General features: G+C 38.7%; 1 long non-coding RNA gene across 1 annotated transcript; it reads right to left on the minus strand.

Moving 5' to 3' along the window:
- Positions 1–1,197: 1,197 nt before the first annotated feature.
- On the minus strand, positions 1,198–14,186 carry LOC145797472 (uncharacterized). Its single transcript, XR_014339014.1, has 2 exons — positions 14,015–14,186; positions 1,198–2,123 (listed from the first exon to the last, which is right to left on the minus strand). It is a non-coding gene; the product is annotated as an uncharacterized LOC145797472 (long non-coding RNA).
- Positions 14,187–22,941: the final 8,755 nt, after the last annotated feature.

Consider the following 22,941-nt stretch of genomic DNA (forward strand, 5'->3'; position numbering starts at 1 on the left):
CTAACACACAGAAAAACCCCTTACTGTACTTTTTTCAAACGTGACACTTCAATGTAACATTCCAAAAAAAGGATATGGGCTTTTTCAAACCATTCCAAAAGGAGTAAAAAAAATAATTAGTAAGTTTTGGGCAAATTTATAATTTCAAACTATGAGTGTTAAGTTTGTAAAAAGTACACTAAGTTTTTTAATGTTTTTGTGTGTGTTACATTGGAGTATTACATTTGGGATTACATTGATTTGATCGTTATGTTTGAAAAAGTATACGAAAGAGTTTTTTTTTTTTTTTTTTTTTTTTGCATTACATTAGAGTGTTATGTTTGAAAAAAAATACACTGGGGAGTTTTTTTTAGTTTTGCGTTTTTACATTTAGAAAAAATACACCAAAGAATTTTTTAGTATGTTACATTAAAGTGTAACTTTAGAGTGCTATGCTTTTGTTAGAAATGTGGAGGGAAAATCCAAAACTTCTAAAGTGTAAATTGTCCAAATGTGTAATTTTACATTTAGAAAAACCCACTTTTATCTCTAAAAAATTTAACCCAAACATGTAAGTAGCTACCTTTTGTGTAATTTTTACTTTAATGGGATCTTTGAATTCATAAGAAAAAAAGAAAGAAATTAAACCATTCACAAAATTACACTGTAAAATTTATTGGTACTTCACAATTTAAATCATTAAGGTGAGCCGTATGATAGGCCCATAAAGGCCAAATAATACCTCTAGTCAAGCGTTCCTCTATTTATTAAATTTCTTGGAACTCATATAATATATGTAATTCAATTTTTTTAAACATAATAAGATTATAACATTAAAAATCTACATTTAACATGCAATTTTATTTTTTTATTTTTCACCTTATATCTTCCAACTCTTTTCATTTTTCAATCATTATTCACCACAAACCCACCGGCCCGACTTTGTCCCCATTCCCATTTAGAAGGCAATATAAATACTTGTTTCTCCATTCCCCTTGTTTCTTCTCAAATGCAAACTTCTCAAAACATGTATTGCCTTGAAATGACACTTAAATTACAACTCTTAAATGACCCTTATAATTTTCAAATGCTATTGCCAAGCTAGCTTTTGCGCCCAGATAATAGTTTATAGCATTGATGGTCCAAAACCCACAGCTTGACCTATATATATAAGTCAGTCCATAATATGGAAAATTATTAAGTAATTCTAACAAATGCAAAACTACAAAACACTAATCATTCATTGTCTCTCAACTTCTTAACAAAGGTGAGTTCACATTATCCCACCAGTAAGTTTGAATAATACATGAACAACATCACTACTGAATAATTACCCAATATGGACTAGTGGACCTCTTTCCTGCAAAAACTCATCCAATTATCTTCCCCTACTTGCACAACCACCTAGCTGCTTCTCAAAAGGGTGTTCCTGAATTGCAATCTCTAGCATTTGTCTAGTACAGGAGGAAAAAAAAAAATCACAAACACAAATACAGCCATGGAGAGAAAGGGAGGGAGGGAGAGAGAGAGAGAGAATAATTCTGTTGTGTCAGAGAGAGGGAGAAAAAAGGAGAGTGCAAAATTACATTTCACCCATATTTTTATAGACCATGTGTCAACAGTATTATAGGGACTTCCAAAGCATCCATAAATCCCCTATTAATCCCCAGTAGTCGGGGCGTGTCCTAATATACACCGGAGGATGTGATAGATTAAAGTGCCAACTTAGGCCAGGAGTAAGCACCTTATAGACTTCAATAGCTTTACAAAAATAACCCCAAGAAAATCATCTTGCGTAGTTGGTCTTCAGCTCATCCGCAAACATCAGGGCTTCGAGTAAGCCTGTGAAAGAAATCAAAATAAGAAATACATTGAAATGACGCAGATGATTTTCCAATTCCTTGATGTTAAACATGGCAAAGTTTAGGGACGAGGAGTTCCAACAAGGTTAATTAGAATGATGAAGTGCCCACTGATGAATATCCAGTAGCTTTTAACTCCTTGAGAGTGCTTGCTAACCAGTCCAAGCCCTCATAAAGTCCGTCTCCTTTAAGAGCGCAAGTCCCCTGTATATGCCATTTTTTGTTCTTAAGATCTTAAAGCCCCAGTCCTTCACACACTTCCATTGGTGTCATTGCTCCTTTCTGAATACAGAGGGAAATATAATAAGATCCTGTGACTTTTTTTTTTTTTAGCTTCATCCGTCACTATATATATGATCAAAATAAAAAATAAGAAAAGAAAGAAAAGAAAAGAGGAGAGTAGCGTTTGGTTGATACTTGTTATTGGTTGATTTCCTCGCAAAAATTTGAACTCACTTTTTTCCTTCACCATGCAAATGCACAACATTAATAAGAAGATAGCATAAATGACGATAGATTTTTCACAACATAGTAGAGGCAGTTGTTATGTGTGATTATCTCTTACGAGAATACGGGAAACATACAGCATCAAGGACTTGCAAAGATCAGCATTACAAAATTCAAGAAGCTATGAGAATTATCAAACAGGTCCCAAAAGAAAAGGTAAGAAACAACAATTAGGTATATCTGGCAGTTAAACACTAACCAAGGTTGTTTCACTAAGCTTTGAAAACCATTTGAAGATGGATGGAATTTTCATCTAATGTTAATAAAACAGGCATGAAACAACAATTAGGTAATATCTGGCAGTTAAACACTAACCAAGGTTGCTTCAGTAAAGGAGTGAGCATCTTCACAGTCTAGGTTGCTTCTGGTTAGATGTTCTGTTTAGAGGTATTTATGTACTTTGGACTTCTTTAATATGAAAACATGTTTATGGGAGGGAACCTTAATTCTGGGTTTTCTTTCAATAGCCATGTATAGTTTATTCGTCTTCTCTCTTTCTCCTCTACTATATCATTCTTAAAATTTTTCTAGTTCATTTAATATACCTTTTCTATTTTCTTTATTTTTGAAAAAAGACGCTTTTTCAGAAATCTTCGATCAGGTTGTGTTTTGGTTGAACCAAGGTTTGTGGAGCACTATCAGTAGGTGATGCCTGGGGTTTCTGGAGCGTACCCATACCTGTTTGCAGTTTTATGATATTTTTCGCAAAAGGATTCGACTGAGGTTTTTCTCTGCCAGACAGTACTTCTTTCTTCTGGGTTTCTTCAGTTATGTAAGTTGTTTATCCTTCAATAGGCTCTTTTTTTTTAAAAAAAAATAATCGAGAACCCATCTTGGACAAGACCCTGTGAACCCACCCTAGGAAGGTAATAAGTAATATGGGAAGCATACCCACTTACCAACTTAGATGGCCCCTCAAGCGTTTCAATGTGCCTTTTGTTGTTGATATTTGTCTGCTTTTGTGAGGATTACTTGGGATTGTTGGATTTGTTAATGTTTGAATCAGTTGGGTAGTAGTTTTTTTGTTATGGACATGCAGAAGGGACAGTAACCACAAGCAATACTTTTTATAAAAAATAAAAATTCCTAATCCCTGGTGGAGACCATTTTTTAAAATTCTTATCACGTCAACTTTGTTTTTGTAGATTTAATCTAGAACTCCACTAAGGCTAGCATCATCCATGCGATGGTAGGAGGAGGGTGGAAACCAGTGCTATATGGCAAGGGTAAGCATTCGCAGAGCCATGATGGAGGCCGAGCTGGTACTCATACAATCTTTGTAGATAATATTCCCTCATCCTTGAGCTCGAAGGGGCTCAATGCTCTGTTTATGAAGTTTGGAATTGTTCGAGATGTATTCATTCCAAATAAGTTAAGGAAATCTACGCGGTCCAGGTTTGGCTTTGTCAGGTATGACTGTCCTGTAGCTGCTGAAGTGGCAATCCAAAAAGCTAATGGCCTGTGGTGTGACGATAAAGCCTTGAGAGTTAAGAAAGCAGAGTTTGAAAAGAAAGCAGCAGGTGGCAGAGGACGGCAAGATGGGCAACCAGGGAACGGATCTGGAAGAGAGGAGGGAGGCTCTCGGTGGCAAAAGGGCCAAAAAGCTCAAACAAACATAGGCTATCGGTCATATGCAGAAGCTGTGCAGCTGGGAGATAGCAAGAAAAGTGCAGGTCCCTCGGTGGTAGCCCATGAGGCAGGGAATGGATGGCTATATGATAGCTTTATTGTCAAGTTGAAAAGCTATTACTCATTTTCAAATTTCCGACAAGCAGTCATGGAAAAAGGATCAGCAGAAATTCTGGTTAGGAGGGGGGGAGGAAGAATGGCAGTGGTGTCATTTAAATCACCTGAAGATATGAAGGAGAATACATCAATACTAAAGGACTGCTTGCATGACTGGTGCGAATCAGTTTCAGTATGGAAGAAGTTCGGGCACATAGTGCAAGAACGTGGAGTTTGGTTGAGCTGTTATGGTGTTCCACTTAATCTATGGAGCCCAGACACTTTTAACAAGATTGGGAGTTTATGGGGGGAGGTAATCAGGTTGGATGAGGAGACAACCAACCAGTTATCCTTCAAATGTGGCAGAATTAAAATTGTTACCTCTTATATGGGGTATATAAACTCAGTGGTTCAGGTGAGGTGTTCTGGAAGAGATTATCCAGTTCGAGTTTGTGAGGAACAAGTTAGGGTAACTAAAACTATCGCAGAAACCTGTAAGTGCTCCCTTCATGAAAGATGTAGCTCAAACAATATGGAGAACAGGTATGGCAACAATGGTGTACCAGTAGCAGAGGAGGTGGCAGAGGTGGAAGGAGAGTTGCATGTTGCAGTGGCAGATACTGCTGAGCAGACTGTCCGGAAGAGGAATGGCATGGCAGCTTTGCAGAAGGTTGTTGGGACGCATGGCATACACGGGTCAGGTGAGTGGGAGGGGGTCGATTCATCCCAGTCGCTAGTGGGAGAAACAATCATTCCAAGTATGGGAAATGTAAAAGTGGCAGAAGCATGCAACAGTGGAAAAGATATTGATATTGCATCGGTAGATAAGAGGGGGTGTAATGAGAGGGAGGGAGAGGATGAGGAAATTGTGACTCCTGGGTTTATGAAAAGTATAAGTGGATCTGGATTAGAGAGGCCTGGGATTCGAATTCAAGTACTTTTAGAGGAGGCCCAAAACAAAGAGGTTGTGTCTAGGCCCAACCCAGAAGCTGTGAGTGTGGACTTGATGGATATAGGCCAGAAGGTGGGCCAGAATGTGGATCGGAGGGGGATGAAATTTCAACATTGCAAGTCAGTAAGGAAGGGGAAAGCTCTGCTGCCCAGGTTGAAGGGAGACAGTGGTAAGCTAGCTCGGAAAGAGGGAAAGGGAGGTCGAATTGGCGGACCATCTGCTCTAGGAGTGTGGCATAAAGGACCTGCATTCAGAGTTGCTGCGGCTGTCTTATCTCGGTCAAGTTCGGCTTGTGTGGCAGAGAAGGAAGAAGATCAAGGTCCTCAGGAAGCCCGAAAGACAGTGGAGTTGGGTAAAGCTTTGGGCATCAGTTTTCAAGGGAAGGAAAAGGAAGTAGTCCACAGAATCATGGAGCTGGAAAAAAATGATGTGGAGAGGGCAGCTATAATGGATGAAACTGTCTTAATTTAGACGGTTTTCATGGGTGATTTAGGTGTTTTTTGTGAGGTTTTTAATGAAGTTGCTGTCCTGGAATATTAGGGGGATTGGAAGGCCGGAAAAGAGAAGAAGAATCAGGTCTCTACTCAAGGAGAGAAAAATTGATTTTGCATTTTTTCAAGAGACAAAGAAAGAGAGTATGTCAGAGGATTTGGTTCGGTCGATTTGGCATGTTGATGAATTGGAGTACATGTATGTTGATGCGGAAGGTTCGGCCGGTGGGCTGCTGTGTTTGTGGAAGCCCTCAGTGTTCTCATTAACTCAGTGCTGTGGTTCAAGATGGTTTCTCCTACTGTCAGGTACACTGCTTCCAGATTTTAGGTGTGTTTTGGTTAATGTTTATGCGCCTAATGATGTAGTCAGTAGGAGGCAAGTGTGGAATGTTATTTCTAGTCTCAATCTAGGATTTCCAGATCCTTGGTGTGTAGGAGGGGATTTTAATGAAATTAGAGATTTAGGGGACAGAAGAGGGTGTTTAAGAAGGGATAAAGGGATGGTAGAGTTTAACGAATTTATTGAAGGGTTAGCCTTGTATGATGTCCCAATGCATGGCAGGCAATTTTCTTGGAGTAATTCAGAAGAGGGGGGTAAGTGGAGTAGAATTGACAGAGTTCTTCTAGCGCCTGAGTGGTTGAGTAGGTTTAATTTTAAGCTGTGGGGCCTTCCAAGGGGCGTGTCTGACCATTGTCCATTGGTATTGATGGAGGATGAGAGGGACTGGGGGCCAAAGCCATTTAGGTTCTTAAATGCTTGGTTGTTACATCCTAACTTTTTAGTTGTGGTTAAGCAAATTTGGGAGACTTCAAATGTCTATGGGTGGGCAGGATTTGTCATCGCTTCAAAACTTAGATATCTCAAGTTGGAATTGAAAAAGTGGAATGATGAAGTGTTTGGTATTATTTCCCACTCCCTCAAAAAAGCAGAAGTGGAACTTCATGAGCTTGATCTGATGGCCGAGGCGAGAGACTTGTCAGAGACTGAGATTGCCAGACGAAGGGAAGTCAAAAAGGAGGTGTGGTCTCTTAGGAAGAGGGATGAGTGGCTTTGGCTTCAGAAATCAAGACTAGATTGGAACTTGAAGGGGGATAAGAATACAAGGTATTTCCATATCATTGCATCCTCTAGACAGAATCGAAATTTGCTGAATTCAATTACAGTGGGCGGGGTACTCTTCGAGGATCCTATTTTGGTGAAGCAGGAGGTGTTAAAGCATTTTAAAGGTGTGTTCTCTGAAAATTGGAGGAATAGGCCAAAGTTGATGGGCCAATTTAAATCCATTGGTCAGGATCCAGTGGCTGGAATCCTGGAAGCAGATTTTACTGAAGATGAGGTGTGGAGTGCTATTAGGAGTTGTGATGGGAATAAGTCTCCCGGTCCTGATGGCTTTAACCTGTTGTTCTTTCAGAAGTGCTGGGATTTTGTGAAGTCTGATGTCCTTCTATTTTTCAAAGAATTCTATGAGTATGGGAAATTGGGGGCTGGCGTGAATAATTCTTTCATCACTCTGATCCCAAAAATTGACTGTCCTTCTGGTTTATCAGACTTTAGGCCGATTAGTCTCATTGGGTCTCTATACAAGATTGTAGCTAAGGTCTTGTCTAATAGAATCAAGAAGGTGATGCCTAGGGTGGTTGGAGAGGTTCAATCAGCGTTTTTGGGAGGTAGAAACATTTTCGATGGTGTACTCATTGCGAATGAGATTGTTGATTGGTGGAAGGGGAGGCGGAGAAAAGGGTTGATTCTCAAGCTGGATTTTCAGAAGGCATATGACTCTGTCAGCTGGGAGTGTCTTGTATCTATGATGGAAAATTTTGGGTTCGGGGCTAGGTGGAGAGGGTGGATCAAGGAATGTGTAACATCGGCCAGAGTGTCTGTGTTAGTGAATGGCTCCCCTACGGTTGAGTTCTTTCCTGAAAAAGGCCTTAGGCAAGGTGATCCGTTGTCTCCATTCCTTTTCAATTTGGTAGCTGAAGGGCTGAATATGTTAATGGATCGAGCCAGATCTCTGGGGCTGGTCAAGGGAGCTGTAGTGGGCAAAGATAATGTGGTGGTTTCACATCTCCAATTTGCGGATGATACAATAATTTTCTGTGAAGCCAATATGGAGGAGGTCATGGTTATTAAACGAATTCTGAGGTGTTTTGAACTGGTTTCAGGGTTGAAGATTAACTTTCATAAGAGTTCCCTTTGTGGTCTTGGTGTGTCAGATGAAGAGGTGAAGGAGTTTGCCTTAAGACTCCATTGTGCCAGCCAGAAGCTTCCGATGACGTATCTTGGTCTGCCTTTGGGGGCTAATCCCAGGTTAAGAAAAACATGGAAACCAGTCATAGAAAAATGCAGAGGTAGATTAGCTTCTTGGAAAAGACGATTCCTATCCTTTGGTGGGAGGTTGGTCCTTATAAAATCTGTGTTATCTAGTCTGCCTATCTATTATTTATCTATTTTCAAGATTCCTGTATCTGTGGCTAAGGATATAGAAAGTATCCAAGCAAATTTTCTTTGGGGAGGGTCTGACTTGAAGAGAAAAGTTCATCTGGTCAGTTGGGTGGAAGCAACCAAAAGTAAAGATAATGGAGGTTTGGGTATTAGAAGAGTCAAGATGGTTAATGAGTGCTTGCTGACTAAATGGTGGTGGAGGTTTGGGGCTGAATCAAATACTGTGTGGAAAAGAGTGTTGTGTAGTAGGTACGGGTCAGTGGGTGGTAATTGGTTGCCTAATACTTCATTCTCTGGCCCCTATTCAAAAATCTGGAATGGTATTATTAGCTTAGGTCAATCTAACCCACAGCTTTTGAGTGTTTTTCTGGACAATTGTCGGGTGGTGGTGGGAAATGGGTTTAGAATTCAGTTTTGGACTGATTACTGGCTGGGGGCTTGCTGTGTCAAGAATGAGTTTCCTAGGTTGTATAGTCTTACAACTGAAAAGGAGGTGTCTTTGAGGTTGGTGCTTCAGAGGAAGGAAGCTTCTCCTAGGTGGACTTTCAAGTTTAGAAGAAGGTTAATGGGTTGGGAGAATGATGAGCTTAGAAGATTGAGTACCTTTGTGGACCAGAATATGGTTGGCCTCTCGGATAGGGAGGATCGACTTGGGTGGTTGGCCTCTCCATCTGCTGAGTTTTCGGTGTCATCTTTATATTCTCTGGCTGTGCCTTCAACTAGACTAGTAGTAACTAAGTTCATCTGGAATAATTTTTCTCCTCCAAGGGTTCAATTTCTAGTGTGGCTAGCATGGAAGGGGAGACTAAAAACAGCTAGTTTTCTTCAGAGGATTGGTGTGTTGGAGCCGGAAGCCTCTGCTTTGTGTGTGTTTTGTAATGACGGGCTAGAATCTGTTTTTCACCTTCTTATTTGGTGCCCATTTGCTTGGAGAATTTGGTGTGATCTGCTACAGTGGTGGGGATTGACTTGGGTAATTCCACAAACAGTGGAAGGGATTCTTGATTGGTGGAGGGGCTTCAAGTGGAGAAAAAACCTCAATAAGATCTGGCGAATTATACCATTTGCGGTGTTGTGGTCATTATGGAAATTCAGGAATGAGAAACTATTCTGTGATAGCCAAATGCAATTGGAGGAGCTGTGTGAGTTAATCAAGACAAGGATTGCATTGTGGGCCAAATTGTACAACCAGGATTGCTGCTACTCAGTGCAGCAGATTATCTGCAACATTCAGGAGATTCGGGTTGGAAATGGGTAGTCTGCTGGTATGCTGCTGGTGGTTTGATCTGTATGCTTCCTGTCTGCTCTGTTTAGAAGGTCTGCTGGCTGCTGGTTTGTGCCTTGAAGCAAGGGTGAGTGGCAGCTGCAGGTTGGTGCACTGTTATGCTGTGTGTGGTCAGGTCTCTAGCTAGAAGTTATGTTGCTGGTAGGCTGCTGGTTTGTGCCTTTGATGATGCTGTTGGGCTGGCTGTAGGTGTTGGCTGTAGGTGTATCTGGAGTCACATCTGGTTTGTGCCTTAGAAGATCATCCAGATGAACCTGTCCTGGTTTGGTGTTTCGGCTGTCAAGATGTGGATCAAGGTTTCTGCAGTATAATTTTGCATTAGGAATGGCCCAGTGGTCTGCTGCTGGTTTTTTGTCCTGTTTGCTGGTCTTTGTCCTGCTTTGGAGTCTTATGCTCTCTGTGGTATGGTTGTTTGTGAGAGAAGTGGAGTTTGCAGCTGGTGCCTTTTTTCTCTTTGTTTTGGTTTCCTTCTTCCTTGTTGGTTTCTCACCAACTCTCTTTATTGGTGTATTGTTTTTGTACCTTGTGCTAATTTTACATCAATAAAGCTTCTTTTGCTGATCAAAAAAAAAAAAAAAAAGGTCTCCACAAGCAGCGGAAGTGTAAAATTCCGGAAAAGGAATCAATTGTCGGGGAGAGCGGGTTGAATTGTGTTGGGACTCTTGGTAATAGCCAATCTATTCAGATTATCCCTATTAAGTTGGATGATCCTACTTATTTTGTAAGGTCTTGTTCTTTTGTTGTCTGCCTACTATCGCTCATCTCTTGACTGGTTCATACTGGGGCCCTCAAGGAACCTGTTGAAGATGGACCTGCATGAAATAAGTGGCCTTCAAAGAATGCTCTTGTCATGACCTGGTTGATTAGCTCCATACATCCCACTATTAGTCATACTTTTTTGTTGATGGACATAGCACATAAGATTTAAACAACAGCAACACAAAACTACTTTCAGAAGGGTAATAGGCATGTGAATTTTATGGGGAAAAAATTGCGAGTTGGATACGAAGGATTGGTCTCTTGCTGTGTACTCTTCCAAGTTGAGTAACTTGGGGCAGGGGCTTGACTATTACCAGAGATTTTAGGCTGTTTGTTCCGCAGATGCGGTCATATTTCAGCAAAGGTGAAAAATGAATGAGTTTATGATTTTCTCATTGGTTGAGTCGAGAGCCTTTTCCACCCTTAGAGAGGCCCTATGCCATGGTTCAGTAGAAGGAGAGTTGGCATAGTGCTATGATGCATCTCTCTAGTAAGGACTACTCTACTTTGGTTGTTATTACTACTCCATCGAATAAAAACCAGGTTAGACTAAGTCAGGGAGTAAGGGGTGCTCAATTGATTGTGATTTGTTGAAGTGTGATTATAGTAGGAAAGAGCGGCATGATAAGCAGCATTACTGGAAGTTAAATGGTCACCGCACTTGGGGGTTGAGGTGGTGGACCTCTGCTAGCACTTCTAGTAACACTGATGCCCTTTCTCAGGATGAGGTGCTAACCCTCCGGCATCTAATAGCTCGATTTAACACTCGACTCCTATAGCTTCTACTTCCTCTTCCAACTTTGCTTACACAAGTATTCTTGTTAGTGTACGTGGTACCTATTCTAATAGGTTCTTCTGGTCTTTTCTATTTCTACATTACATTCCTTGTTCTGGTAAGGATAAGATTAGAGTTGCTGATGGTTTTTGTCCTCTGTATCAGGGAAGGGTTCTATTCACTGATCCTCATAAATTTCTCTCATCCATTCTTCATGTTCCAATGTTTTTAACTAACTTACCCTCTGTTAATAGTGCTGTTACTCCTTGAACTGCTCGTGCTTGGTCACATTTTTTCGTACACATTGAAGTTGGTTTCTCTCTGGTGTGGGGCAAAACAAATATGTACTTCCAATAACTTAAACTCGTGTGTCTATTGACCTGTTATAAAACACGTGGTATACCACTAAGTGAAAAGATAATTTAGGAGGGAAACTGAAACCTTGTCCTGTCAACTTGGGGAGAAAATGTCTTGTTGCATCCCACATAGGGAACTTGGCAACTTTGAAGAAAACCCTCCCCTATACAAAGGGAAAGACTTCTCATGTTTACTTCCAAATTCACATGAGATTCCTCTTTAAGGGGATAAACTTTAAGAGAGTCTTTTAGTTATTTTTTTTGTGTATACATGTTAAAAGAAAGGATACATATACTCAGAAAAAAAAAAAAAAAAAAAAAAAAAAAGGGAAAAGATCAATATAAAGTTTGGAAAAAACTAACTATGAGCATTTCAATTCAGGTAAAATGCATATATAGATCATATGAGCATAACATTACAAGGACATTACAAGGAACAAGACATTATCACCAATGGATATCTACAAAGAAGCAAGGAGATTAATGGCACCATCACTAATGACATTTAACACAAGCACATGTTCCATATAAATGCTTTCATCAGGGCTGTTGGGTTCACTGGATGGTTATACGTGTTCCACTGCATCTGATTCCATGTAGCATGGATGTGAACACAACATTGATTCAACACAATAATGACAAATTGAGACCACAATTTCAGATATTTGTAGTAGTGCAGAATGACTATACAGTTGCATTCAAGGTTCCATTTTTTCTCCACATCTCCATTCTACTCTAATTTGGAAATATACAAAAATGGGTATCTTAGTCTCAATCATAAGAGTACCTATACACCATACTCCTAAATTTCATTTTTTAACAAATAAGCCTTGTTGCTAACAGAAGGAAACACAACAATTATATTAATCTATCTATATATATAAAAACCGCTTAGCTGCTTGAGATTCGTCTTTTCTATCTGACTTTACTCTTTCATTTTGAATAATTTACTAATGGTGGCCTATATGTTTAGTGAAGGTTTTTTCGTAATTACGCAAATATTCTTGATCAATTATGAAATAGATTTTTTTATAATTACGCAAACATTTTTGGTCAACTATAAAACATAAATCTTTTATTTTTTAACAAATTACAAATACACCCATAAGGTTTGTTTCAAATATGAATCGGTCCTATAATATTAGAAATTGCAACCATTGTTTGTTATAAATTTTCATTTAACACAATACTCAGGGGAAAGAAAAAAAAAAAACTATTCTCCTATGCAATAATAAATCATCAAAAAATTTTATTAAAAAATATTTCTCATATCATTAAAAACTATTAATTGACTTAATGATTTATTTATTAACAACATGGTTAACTAGAAAATATTTTTCATATGATTAAAAATTGTTAATTTACTTAATGATTTACTTATTAATAGAATTGGTCATTTGTTATGCGAGTATGATTTATGTATTAATAAAATTAGTCATTTGTATATATATTTATTTTCTTTTGCTTCTTTATTAGTTCAGTGAATTATCTTAGTAGTTTTTTTTAGATGGAAAAATTATCTATTTGTTTCATATTTATCTGTTGAGAAAATCTACACACTATAAAAAAAAAATTATAAATTCGAAAGAAATATTAAAGACTCATAAATTTACCCAAAATAGTATGGTAATAGAATTAGAGTCTACATCATTAGGTGTATAACAAATCAAAAAATAATACATATCATATCACATAATTCTATCATATATTTAATGATTTATTCTATTCAGTTTTATAGAACAATATTTTAATTTTTAAAGAATTGTCAAAATACAAAACTTAAATATACTATAATAATAGCCCGTGCCTTGCATAGGCTTTTTAAACTAGTGTGTATATATATATATATCTATGACAAAATTGATCAAACACCAAGTATAAAACTGTTATCCCCAATATATGATTTAGCATGACTTATTTTTTTGCAGGTAGCGTTTCAGATTCTTCAGAGTTCAAATCCATGCACCAGTTTTGCATCCTCATTCGATGGATCTAAATATACAGACATATTACTTCATAAATGAGAGGGTAATTTTTGGGAAAGATTGGGCCGAGCTGCAAGTTGAGCTTTGAGGCCCAAAACGCGAAGGACTAAGTAAGAAGGCCGTAAAGGATACTCCGGCCTAGAGAGCAATGTTACTTCGGTCCAGGAGAAGCGTAGTTACTCCGGCTGGGAGAAATAAATGTTACTTCGGCCCAAGGAAGAGTAAAATTACTCCGGTCTGGAGGCAACTCAGAGTTAGTCCGGTCGCAGTATGTTCTGAGAAGACCGGTGTCGGAATTAGTCCGGTCGTGACTTACATTGGTTAGGTCGGTCCGAACTTGTTATCTGGAAGTTTGATCTAAGCGCATCAAGGTCGAACAGGGCAGCCGAAGTAAAGAGTTGGAGGAGAAGACCGAACTAAGGATAGTTCGGCCTTCTGTGGCTCGGTATAGCCAAGTTTACTTCGGTCAAAAGGAAGTTCGGCCGTAAAGAAAACCATCCCACTTGGTTTAAGCAGTGGGGGAGGGTGTAAAAGGATAAGCATTATCCTTAAGAGATTGAATCCTAGGAGGACTCTGTATGGAGAAATACAAGTCCTACTAGGATTGTGCCATATGAAACTTATAAAAGCTCACAAGCATCACCTTGGAGGGGGTAATTGAACATAATCTTTCTGAGAACTTAGAGCTTTGTCTATTTGTCAAGTTTTCTGACTTAGGCATCGGAGAGGTTTCCGGCACACACCCGCCGGCTAGCTCACGTTTGTGTTTTCAGGTGACAAAGCGACGTCGTACGGAGGAGCGTGGACTTGGTCAACAGGATTATACGAGGAGAATTATTTCCTCCCCGTACAATAAACATGAAAAGACGACTTGGAAATAACTAATCTAACATACCATGTCCTGTTTGTTTGCAAACACCAGGATGATGCTGTTAAGCATAAATGGATCTCTTATGATAGCCTGAAAGAAGAATAAGCCAAGTGAGTAACCACACTCACAACTGGATTCCTTAGTCAAAAACCATATAAAAGATATGACCTGAAACTCTTGTTTTGCTTTTCTGATTCTCTCTCGATCCAAAGAGTCAGCAACATAAATCTGAAAATATGGAAGACGGAAGTTGTCAACCTATGCAAGTGGATATCCTAAACATTAAAAATTGTATCTAGACAAGAAGAGGCTTCTCTCCTTTCACCACACCCCGCCCCCGTCCCACCCCCCCCCCCCCCCCTTTTTCGGTGTGTGGGTGAGTAGGGGATGCCACCTAGCCATTGAGAAAAAGCCACTACCACAGATCAAATATTAGAAGGCATAAATCCAGCTAAAGCATGTAGACAGTTCATAAAGAAGGGACAGCGATTTAATAATGCAAAAAAATTAATAACTAGAGAAGATATCAGCAACATTGACTAAAAGAACTTATTGTTACCAAGCGTAAACCACAATAGCAAGAAATAGGATACTACTCATTTTTTACTTGATGGAACTAAGATTGCTATGATTTTTCCAGTATGAATACAATGAGTTAAATAAGGGTCTCCCGTTTTCCATAACTAGTCATCGTGTGATTTCCTTGCAAATGCTGTTTACCTTCAAAGATTTGATGTCTTAAAGACAATTCAACAATGGGTATATGCGATCCGACAATGAAGTAGAGATAGTAAATCTTTGCATCGTTAAATATGGGATACCTACCCTGCCTACAAAATATGTATATGTATATCAGGGCCGGCCCTGCCCTAAGGCAGGTAAGGCTTGTGCCTTAGGCCCCATATTTTGGCCCAAAAATAGGGCCCCAAAATTTAAAAAATTATTATAGGTTCAATCTTTTTTTTTTTTTTTTTTGGTTTTAAGATCAATTTAAAGGGCCCCAAATGTTTTATTGGGCCCATGTATAATTTAGTCCATATTTATTTATAAATGTGTTTGGCCCATATTTATTAAAATAAAAATATATAAATAAATAAATAAAAAACAATAGGGCCCTAAATTTGGTAAAACGTATAAACATATATAACATAGGGCCCCTAAATTTGGCCCAAAAATAGGGCCTCTAAAATTGGCAAAATATTATAGGCTCAATGTTTTTTTTCTTGGGTTTTAGGATCAATTTAAAGGGCCCCAAAATATTTTTTTAGGTCCATGTATGATTTACTCCATATTTATTTATAAGTGTAATTTGGTCCATATTTATTAAAATGAAAATATATATTAAAAAAAAAGTGTTTGGACTTAAGAAAAATAATACAGACAACATATGGGCCCTATTTTTTTATTTTTTATTTTTACCTTCTTTATCTATTAGATTTTAGTGGAATAAATAATTTTGCTCAAATTTTTTTACCTAGGTCTTTATCAATTTTAATTGAATAATTTTTTCCTAATTTTTTTGTTCTAATTTTGTTTTATTAAATTGTTTTATTTATAATTTTAATAATTATATGTGGAAGGAAATTTTTTTATGGTTACAAACAAATAAAAAAAATTGTAACTTATTGTTTTATTCATGAATTTTTTTTCAACATAAAAGGGCCCCCATTTTTAAAATTCGCCTTAGGCCCCATCGAACTCAGGGCCGGCCCTGATGTATATGTATAAATATACTCCCCAAGATATATTTAAAATATGGATTGTCCGCTATGATTTGAAAAATTATAAACATCCTCTTATTAAAAAATATTTAAGAAAATTAACTAAAAAATAAAATTTGTAACTTCTTTCTTATACAATATTAAAATTACTTGAATTATTAATTGAAATAAATTTCTGACATTATTAAAATTATTAATTGACTTGATGATTTATTAATAAAAAGAATCATTTGTTATGAAAATATTAAATAAAAATGTAATTTTTAAAATTATAAAAGGTATATATATTTTATTTTTCTCGTGCATCCTTTGCCAATCGACTTAATCCCTAACCAAAAATCTTTCTATAAGTATATTTAAGTTGCTAGAGGTGACATCACGAACCACTCACTCAGTAAAAATTCTCTCTCTCTCTCTCTCTCTCTCTCTCTCAAGAATTCTCTAATCCGGCGGAGTGGTGGTCCTCAAAATGGTGAAAGGACGAAACAAGGTAAACTCTGTCTCTCTCTGTCTTCGATTCTTTATGTCTTTGTGTCTCTATTTCCATGTCTCTCTGTCTCTCTTTGAGTGAATCCACTATCTTTCTTTCATTTTTTTGCTATTTCAGATCAAAGCAACCCATCGTTCCATAAAATTCAATTGGTCCGGGGTAAAAAATTGTTTTTAACACTATTAATGGTATACATTTTTTCTTTAAATGATATTGATATTTCAATTGAAAATGAAAAAGTAGTCTTTGAAGATGGAAATCCACGAATCAATTGATTCAGTCCGTTGACCCACGAAATTGAATATCAGAAATGTAAGTGTTCTATATATCATTTAATAAATAAATTGTGTATTTTTTTGTTAGGATTGATAATATATATATATATTGAGAAAGGATACATGAGAGATAACAGATGACTATTGTGATGAACTACAGGAATGCATTGCCCAAACAATTGCGTTTGATATGTGGGCAAAAACGTTAAGGGAATAGGAGTGTCATGAACAAAGAAAATTAAAGATGGTGCTCCACGCTGCTATTGATGATGATGAGATCGATTTCAATACGACAATGTAGAGGGTAGATGTGAACAAACAAAGAAAACCTGTTTTTCTTTTATCTTTGATTGGTAGTAGAGACAAAACTATGGGGATATTGGCTCAAACTTCTCTACGAAGAAAGAAGAAGGAAAGAGAATAATGATTTCTCTTCTCTAGCTTGAAGAAGGAACCAGAAGCTCCTGAATGATCCAGAAGCAAGTAACAAATTTCAATTTGGATTGACGCTCTGTGAAAGTCATCCATGGAAGCTTTCCAAATGCGTCTGAAATGTAGTGAAATTTCTATCACCGCCTACGCATGTCACCCTCGGTGGAAGCCTATAAATAGATAGGTACGCTATTGTATTTTTATATGCAGACATTGAATTGAAAAAGAAGAGAGTGGTGAGAAAACAAGAGTAAATTTGTATCTCTCCAAAATATATAGGATTTTCGCTCCCTGTGGATGTAGGCAATTGTCGAACTACATAAAATTTGTGTTTCTATTTTGTGTGTGTTTGTTTGCATCAATTTGTGGCTCCCTCTGACCCAACAAGTGGTATTAGAGCTTGGTTGAGCGAATTTTCAGTGAAATAGGGGCATTTTTCAACACTGCCCACATTTCGAAGTTGTTAAAATCAACTTCTGAACACACCATTGAATAGCTCTCGTCCAGTAGAACAATTTGAAAGAAAACATTCACCTCAAACGGACACCGAAAGCTCTCCCAATCGCTAGCCAAAGTAGGCTTGAAAAGTCAACCGTCATTCATTATGAAATTATAAAGAAAAAATGTAATTTTTAAAATTATAAGAAGTATATATATGTTATTTTTCCCACGCATCCTTGTAGACGTCCCCGAATGCCCCGGGAGGGAATCCCGTTCTGTTCATTTGGGGCTCACTACAATTCGGACTTAAATTGTCACGGTTCTTAATCTGATCTCGCAAAGTGCAATGCAAGACTGATAAATCACCAAAGAGTCCAAATCCGGCAAATCATTTTGGAAAATTGATTTTTAGAAAGAAGTGTCAAACATGGACTGCTTTGCCAGATACGGAGTCACTACCTAAATATTTTTTTATGGGGGAATTTAGGAAACCCTGACTCGTTTGCCTAAGGTCACGTGTCCGTCATCACCAAAGTTTCCTCGGCTCGAGAACTTGGGTACGATTGGGGAAGGTCAACTATGAGCACCCCCGCTCGTCCGATCAAAGATCGGCCTCTACTAAACATGATATCTTGTTTTTGAAAACACATGTGTTCTTATTCCGGTTAATTAGCTAGAATTACTATGTGATGCGCACAGCAAAACAAGTATAGACTGGATCGCCTAAGTTGGAACAAAACATCTCATGTTTATTTCTGAAAGCGGTTTGCTACTCGTAAGTAGGCTAAACGGTGGATTTTGCCACCCTCAAGTGGGCTTAGAAAACATGGTGATTTGCCACTCACAAGTGGGCTTAAAACTCGCAATCAATGCATTGTTCCAATTTAAATAACCCAACCTTCACCCACAGGCACTCAGTCAGTTATATCACATAAGCACATAGCCTCATGATAAAGCATGCTATCATGGCAACACTCACACACATGCAAGCATGCTAAAGCATAAAAACTTACCGAGTACTCCAAGCGAAAACAGAAACTAGTTAGTGAACATGCATGAATCCTAACTATGCTAAAATGCTTAATGCAACACGTGCAAAAATGCAACCTAGATAGGCTCGGCTATTCTAAACATGGCATATGAAATGCAACAAATAACATGTATTCAACTTGGAATTGAAATACCATGCAGTTAGTATGATGCGCCGAGCTCAGTGCATGCAATACAGATGAATGAATGCACGTATGCATGGTATAAGGTATGCTAATTTAAATATGCCCTAATACTAACCATTGAAAGCAGATAAATAACAAGGAGAAAGAAGTAGGGGTTGGAAGACATGTACACACTCACACATACTTATTACACAATTGCCCTCGCTCGGAGGGTCCGAAAGAATAATACAGGCCAAATAATGAATCAACTATCCTAGCTAATTAGTTATTACAAAACTTCTAATTAATTAACAAATTAAATACAAAAAACAGCCTAAATATGAAACTAAAGAGACCGCCGCAGCTCTGTCTCGGAATGCGTGGATGATGCATGCTCGATTTGCCTTGCTCGGAAACCCGTTACCATGCCACTGTTGCCTCTGTTTGCACTGTTCTGCACCTTTAAGGAATGTGAAAATTCTTGAGGCACTTCTGAATCATTCCCTGATCATTTTGGAATGACACCGGCCAATTAAAAGCACCACCGACCATGTAAATGTGATCATCGACCATAAATTGGGTCACTGGCTGGACTCTGATGGTCGGTCGACACTTAAAGTGGCCGACCGGCCATTTATTCCTACAGAATCCTGTTTTTGCTGTAGCAGTGGACAGACAGTGCAAGGCAAGGAAATTTCAAAGTAATGTATGCATGGCCACACTCCCTATCATGTTATGGACTCAAGGGAGTGTGGCCCTTGGTCCTCAGGCCACCAATCACGCATCTCGATGCATGATGGCCAAAGGCACCAAGTTTGCCAATCAATGTAAATGAATGCAACAAAATGAATGAATGCTTCACGCCCTATCATGTTGAGATCAAGGGCATCGGCGACCGAGGGCTGAGACGTGTTTCGTCACTTTGAGTACAAACACACCTCACTCCTCGTGTTTGGTTTGACACCCCAAACCAAACACAATGCCATGTATGTATGCTATATGCAATGCGAAGTAATGCAACTAATGCAATGCAATAAGAGCATGCTAAGCTAATGCAACATGACACTACCTAACCATGCAAGCCAAACTAATGCAATATGAACATGTCAAGCATACAACGAGATTATGTAATGCAACTAGCTAAACAACATACAAACATAATACAATGTAAGCATGTAACCAATGTAATGCAACATGTCAATCATGCAATTTATATACAAGGATGGACTTAAACTGAAATGGGAGGCCTTAGCCATGCCCCAAAACAGTGGCCGAACATACTAAAAATGATGGACAAATGCTCATGCAAACACGCACACCAATGGGCCTAAAACTAAGGCATAAAAGGGAGCATTCCATTACAACTATCATGACCACACATGGCATGGATTATGCAACCAAAAACAGGGTTTTAGTGCATCAAAATACACCCCAAAATCCACATGAATGGCATCCCAAATGACTTAAACAAAAGGCATGCACTATGACCCATTTCAAGGCACGAAAGGACGACTCTTCAAAGCATGAAAGAGATGATGAATGCAAGCCTACAAGCATGGATTATGGACTAAAATAGCATGGGAAATGACTCCAAATCACTGAAGCAACCCAACCACAGCATGCTTATGGCTCACACACTCAAGGCCTACAAGCTAGAATGCAAAGGGGCTATACAAAACATGACAAACATGACTCTAAAGACCCAAGACAGACCTTAAACATGATGAAATAGGACTAAAAGCTTCATGGAGTCAAACCAAAATCATGCTAAAATGTCATCTCACAACATGATACATGTTAGGCCAAAACATGAGATTACAAGACAAGCATTTAATGCATGAAATGGACCATCAAACCAACTAAAAACAAAGGTATAATATGACCAAATATCACCAAATACCTACTGAAATGATGCTAAAAACAACTAAGCATGCATGCTACTCTTATGAGCCAAAAACATAAGCAAAAGAGAGACAAAGGGATAGGGGTGTCCCTCCCCTATGCAAGACCTCAAAACCTCTTCTTCACCACTGAAAATTCAAAATCCTCTGGATTTCAGTGGTGAGAAGGGCAATACGCGAAGGTTCCCGAAGCTCAACAAAGAAAGCACAAAAAGGGCCAAATAAGGCCTAAGAGGGGGTGGACGACCCCCAACACCAAAGTGACCTTAATGAAGTATCTTAAACACAAAAAAAATAGAACTTTTATATGTTATACACAAAGCTCAAAACAGCATGCAAAGTAGGTTAAAAGCTAGTGCAAGAATGGGGAATATAAAGCAATAGTGCTCACCCTTGAAGAACACTTGAAGTACCAAAACTCCAGCCCCCTTTTCTGATCAAAACCAACTCAAAAGCTCCAAGAACAACCTCTCAACAGCTCAATAACCAAGGCAAGGTGTAACACTAGGTGTCTTAGTGCAAAATTAAGACCAAAACACACTTTTAGGCCCTCTAATACACACAAATGTAGAGAGAGAGGGAGATATATAGAGAGAGAGTGATATATATTATATATCAGATGTATAAGTCTGATTTTTGCTCAACCTCCTCAATGGAGAGGGAGGGCCCTCTTATATAAACAAGGCAAAGGCCTAAGCTTCCAAGAGAAGCTAATTAAAAGGGGTCAAGGCTTCTTAAAGAAGCTAAGGCTAAGGGGCCAAGGCTTCCTGAGGAAGCTGAGACAGGGGTCCAAGCTTCTTGAGGAAGCTAAGACAAAGGTCCAAGCTTTCTCAAGAAGCTAGACCAAAAGGGTGCAAAGGGTGCAAATTCCTCCATACACGTGTATAGAGGACAGGTCCGTGCACTCCAGCTTGCACAGCTGGCATGCACAATGCCTGAAAAAGGCAAAAAGGAGGTATCGGTTAGAGAGAGAGACTATCGGCCAAATAAATGGCCGGCCGACCACTCAAAGAGCCGATGCACCTAACAGAAGTGCCACCCGACCAAATATTTGGTCGGTAGCAGAAAAAGCAAGGCTGGTGGCTTCATGCCACGGCCGGTGGGTTTTAGGGGATGGCTAACAAGCCACCTCCTACCCTCAGGTGCAAAAACAAACAAGTTCTTGGTCCACAACCAAGCACAAAACAGTCAAGTTGAGAGATCCTAAGGCAAGGCGTGCAGTCGAGTCCTTCGGGATCTCAAAACGAACACGAACATGGATGATCACCGAGTGTTCAAACGGTGACATCCGAGTGTTGAGGACGGTCAAAAATAGGGTGTCTACAGTTGCCCCTCTTTGACAGAACTCGAAAGTCATAACAATGACGGGAGTGAATGTCAAAGCCCAGAGACGATCCATTTTTGACAAGGCCGAAGACTTAGGCCAAGCATACAAGCTACAAACAAAGATATGCGCCTGAAGGCAAGGGCAAAATGCAAGACAGTGCACAAAGCCGAGCATAACTTATGATCATGCAAATAAAGATGTAACGAAGCATAACATGCAACAGTTTTAAGCAAGCCGAAAGCCAAACTACATTACAATGCAGAAAGAATGTAAGAGAATTATGTTATTCTCGCTACGTCTCACACGGAGAATACAATACCTGTCTGGTTCGTCTCGTCGGTCCAACTTCAAATGAACTGTACATACAATATCGTGCCTGTAAGAGAAAGAAAACTTAACAGGTACAGTATTGTTAGATACATGCATAACAATACAATTGAAAGGTGCATGACAACGCAAGTGAAGGGGTGCATGACAATGCGGGTGAGAGGGGTGCATAACAACGCAATCCAAGTGTGTGCATAACAATGCAATTTGGAAATAGGCATAACAATGCTATGAAGGCATAAACACATATAAGTAAAGTACACGCGACAACGTGTACAATGTGTAGAGGCGAGGAAGTGTATACACATGTAAGTAAAGCACATGCGACAACATGTACAATGTGTGAAAATAAAGGAACCTGAAATGTACACATGTAAGTAAAGCAATACACGACAACGCATGCCATGTGTATAATGGGGAACTTGAAATGTACACATGTAAGTAAAGCATACATGGAAACGTACGCAATATGTATAGAAACTTGAACACATATAAGTAAAGCATAACGCGACAACGTATGCAATGTGTATAGAAACTTGAACACATATAAGTAAAGCATAACGCGACAACGCATGCAATGTGTATAGGAAACTTGAAATGTACACATCTAAGTAAAGCACGACGCGACAACGCATGCAATGTGTATAAAAAGGAACTTGAACACATATAAGTAAAGCACGACGCGATAACGCATGCAATGTGTATAGGAACTTGAAATGTACACATGTAAGTAAAGCACGACGTGACAACGCATGCAATGTGTATAAAAAATTGAACACATATAAGTAAAGCAATACACGACAACGCATGCAATGCGTATAGGAACTTGAACACATATAAGTAAAGCAATACGCGACAACGCATGCAATGTATATAAAAAGGA

The sequence above is a fragment of the Camellia sinensis genome, chromosome 1, assembly GCF_055761805.1.
Source record: "Camellia sinensis isolate YWXY chromosome 1, ASM5576180v1, whole genome shotgun sequence".
In the NCBI taxonomy this organism is placed as follows: Eukaryota; Viridiplantae; Streptophyta; class Magnoliopsida; order Ericales; family Theaceae; genus Camellia; species Camellia sinensis.